At 38.0% G+C, this 4,272-nt stretch overlaps 1 pseudogene; it reads right to left on the bottom strand.

The window, feature by feature from the left end:
- Nucleotides 1-679: 679 nt before the first annotated feature.
- LOC102272989 (inward rectifier potassium channel 13-like) lies at nucleotides 680-2,872 on the bottom strand (annotated as a pseudogene).
- Nucleotides 2,873-4,272: the final 1,400 nt, after the last annotated feature.

Below are 4,272 nucleotides of genomic sequence, written 5' to 3'. Positions count from 1 at the left end.
CTTGCTGTGATCACTTTCTGCCACAAATATATGAATATGTAAGTGTGTTTGAGTGTCATGCCCAAATGCTTTTAGAGTTATGGTTAAATCTATTTTTTTGGTGTTTTCTTGTGAATTTTTGTTCTTAGCTGTTAAAAATTAAGGGAGGAATATTTGCCCCAGTTTGGTTTTATAAGGAACCAAAGGAATGATCTTTGTTGTCTTGAAAAAAGAGCAGTTTAAAAAGGATGTTCACTAAATATTGTGAAATCATCATTCTACCCAGGGAGCTAGGTTTGAAACTAGACTGTTGCTCTGACTTGCAGAGGAAAATGAGAAGTTTGTGACTGATTATCCTAGAGTTCACTGTGTAAAGTGTGTCCATTTTTACCTTCATTACTGGTATCATACCACATTCATATAAACTCACCAATAGCATTTCTGTTGTTATACATATCTGTTACTGTCACATGCATTGATTTCAGCAGATAAACATAGATAGCAACTTTGTATAATGTTGTATTTCCACAGTGTGTATTGTTAGCTCAGCCATTTTTTATGGGTGGAGACTTGATCATCATGATGTAATCAGCATTGGAAAAAAAAGAAAAAAACATGAGATACAAGAAGGAAAAACAGCTACATAACTGGCTGAGTGTATTTAATACATTTAAAAATAGGGTGCTAAAATGGATACTTCTTACTCTATGAGTCCTGTTTCAGAGATCTGAAAGCTGTCAATGCTTTGTCCATTGATGTAGATGTCCAGGTCAGTCCTGTTTGGGCTCTTGGAGACCAGAGGAGTTTGAAATTCAGGAATAGTCTTGTCAAAATTCTCCATCTTGATTTGATATTCACCTTTGGAGCCTTGGGTCAACAGAGATGCAAAACAGCGATATAACATGATCTCGGGAGGACAGGTAGGATGTCTTCCTCTGGCATGTTTCTCCAGTGCCTTCCTGCGCTGTTGAAAGGAACACAACTAATTCAAAGTGGGAAGGATTTTCATACTGGAGCAGAGTAGCCAGAGGACTTGATGGTATAATAGAGTGGTAGTAGGTGAGTGGAAAGGTAAAGAATGGACATTCCTCAGAACTGATGCCATCAAGGTGGAAGTCCACACTGGTCTGGTAGAGTTTGCCGTTTCCTGATAGAGTATAGCTGAGACCCGAACATTGGTTAGAGGGCTAGGCTGAGTTTTGGCCACTTGGAAAATGAGATTAGGTTTACCATCTAGGTGAGCTACTACTGCTAAGTCAGTAAAGCAAATTGAGGAAGCTCGATTTTTTGGCCGGGCAATCTTCGCCACAAAGGCACCTAAATTAGAAACCATTGAGTTCTTTTTTTAGAATGAACACTAGAAATGTCATTACTTTTTCTGAGTGACAAGGATCTAGCAAATTGTTATACATTTCTTAGTGTCATGCCTGCCAAATAAGTCAGGAATTGAACTTGTTAATTTCTCATTAGCCTGAAGCGTTTTTCAAAATAGTACATATATTCTTATTTTAAAACTGATTTCAAAATGGATAAGAAAAATTCATTTGTCACATAGAGATGTAAAACTTTCGAAGTTTGTTAGGAAGTCAGAGTCATCATTGCCTATATCCCTACCCCTGCTTAAAAAAAAATACAACAGAAAATAAATGCAATTTAGTTGCCATCAGATTACTTCAAGTTGAAATAGAGATTAGATTCATAGTAGAATGGTTTGGGGTAGGGAAGGGACCAGTAGACAAGTGGTCCATTGAAGAACTTTTAACTTTGAAATTTATAGAAACCTTTTTTCTTTTAAAAAGGCTCTGGCTCTAAGGGGATTTCAGTGTATGCTTCAAGTGCATCCTCCTTTGAACCCCACCCCCACCCCCACAACTCTAGATCAGGGTTTCTTAACTACTAATGCACCACAGATATTGGCAGGCTGGTGAGGTCTATGGACCTCTTATCAAAATTATGCTTTAAATGCATTAAAGTAAAATACATAAAAGGATACCAAATATATATATATATTTTTTGCTAAGGATGTGTATTCTTGTTCTCTATCATGCAATACTGACTGTGGTGCTCTGGGCTCACTAGTGTTGAGTAAATGTTGAAAAAATGAACTCAGGAGAAAATTCTAACCCAGTAAATGTTTCAAAAAAAGAACAAATTCTTCTGCTAGGTAAAATGACAGTAATATGCATTGAACATATTTATTCACTTATTTAAGAAAATATTTAGCTCCTTTGAAAAATTCCTTTTAGATTTTTTTATTCATATGTTTTTGGCTAATATAGAATCAAATTTTTAAAAATTTCTCCAGTTGTTTGACCCTTGACTCTTTCTTCTCAGTCTCAGGCATTACTTGTCAATAATGCAAATGAATTGTTCTGTAGTATGATTGCTTATAACTGATTATACCCATTCCAAAATATTCCTGTATTTTTTTAAAGAACAAAAACAATTACTTGTGATAAAAGCCTCTAGCATGAGGCCTAGGAGCATTTGTATGGCAAGGAGGGTGATTGCACTTGGACCGTCACCACTGGGGAACATGGTGCCGTAACCAGTTGTGAGCTGTGTCTCCAGGGAGAAGGTGAATGCCGCTGTGAAACTGGTGATGTACTTGACACAGATAGTGTGGTTTTCAGGTGGGGCATCATGATCCAGTCCCCGGTCACCATTCACCTCAGCTAGAACATACCAGAGTACTGCAAAGACAAGCCAGTGGATAACAAAAGAGGCGGAGAAAACCAGCATTATCTAGCGCCCCCACATGTACATTAGGATTCCCCAAGCGTCTCAAAGATACGCAAGACCTCCTGAAGCGTGCTGTGACCATCCTTGGTAACCATCCTCTGAGTCTCTGACTCAGGAGAGGAGCAGTAACTTTGCAGTGACTGCCATCCATCTCAGGCGATAATGCTCTGAAATCGAGAGTGCATTAGTAAACCCTTAACTGTTTCATAGTTAATATTAATAAATCCTGGTTTTGTAATGTTTTTTTGGAATGCTTCCCCAACTACCCGGCAGGCTTTCCCAGTCTGATAGCTCTTTCTGTTTTCAATAAGGGAGCATTCACTGACTTAGTCATTTGTTTGATAGCTCATCATGGATTGCCTTGAGATATCTCTTACTGGTTCCTTTATGCTATGCTATGCTATGCTAAGTCACTTCAGTCGTGTCCGACTCTGTGTGACCCCATAGACGGCAGCCACCAGGCTCCCCCGTCCCTGGGATTCTCCAGGCAAGAACACTGGACTGGGTTGCCATTTCCTTCTCCAGTGCATGAAAGTGAAAAGTGAAAAGTGAAAGTGAAGTCACTCAGTCGTGTCCAACTCTTAGCAACCCCATGGACTGCAGCCTACCAGGCTCCTCCATCCATGGGATTTTCCAGGCAAGAGTACTGGAGTGGGGTGCCATTGCCTTCTCCGGGTTCCTTTAAGGACTGTTAAAATACTATTGGGCACTTTAACAAATCTCTGAGGGCTGGGGTTACCACTAATGTCTTTTCTGGTGCTTTTGTATCTTTCTTGCTCAAGTCCAGGCTTTCAGTGTGTACTGATTTGACCAAATGTTATATGTAAATAACTTTTTGTAATTAAACTTATAACTGAATATTGAAAAGGAATATTAAATATGTGTTCCTTTGTTTAAATAAATGGAAATCATTTAGAAGTGTAGTGTTTAACTGAAAATGTTTTGAAGCCAAACTCAGTGCTAGGATAAGCTTTTAGACATCTGTAGTTCTATTGTATCTTTTATAATTAGCCTGTTGAAATTTTATAATTAGATTTTATTTGTTTTTGTTACTTTGTGGCCATTTTCATGGAGTCTTTCCTTCTATGGCTGGTGAATTGCCACCCTTTTGAATATTCTTGGTTCTGACTACATAGTAGAGAGGTAAGAAATTCCAGGTAGAGATTTCAAGATAATATTAATTTTGAAAGTAAATGAACCAGAAGAAAAAGTTTTAAGTTTAATGAACTAAAATAATCATTAAGACATCAAATGGCAATTTTTAAAACATATTAATAAAACTAGTTTTTAACTGTAGTCAGTTTTCATCTTTGTTTATGTTTTCTCTGATGAATAGAAATCTAACATGTGCTTTCCATGTGACCATCCTTGCATACAACAAAGGTGCGGAGGACTTAGGCAGAGGCAGCCAGAACAGAGTGGGAGATGCGGCTTTGCTTCCCTTGAGTGCTCCTTTCTTCTCTGCCTCAGTCCAGTACTTGGGGTTCATGTGTGACTCATTTTGTTTTTTTTTTTTTTTTTTTTTGAGGATTCTTCCTCAGAAGTAGATGC

This window comes from Bos mutus, chromosome 2 (genome assembly GCF_027580195.1).
Source record: "Bos mutus isolate GX-2022 chromosome 2, NWIPB_WYAK_1.1, whole genome shotgun sequence".
Lineage (NCBI taxonomy): Eukaryota > Metazoa > Chordata > Mammalia > Artiodactyla > Bovidae > Bos > Bos mutus.
The sequence above is the reverse complement of the archived record's forward strand: the minus strand, read 5'-3'. Positions and strand labels throughout refer to the sequence as shown.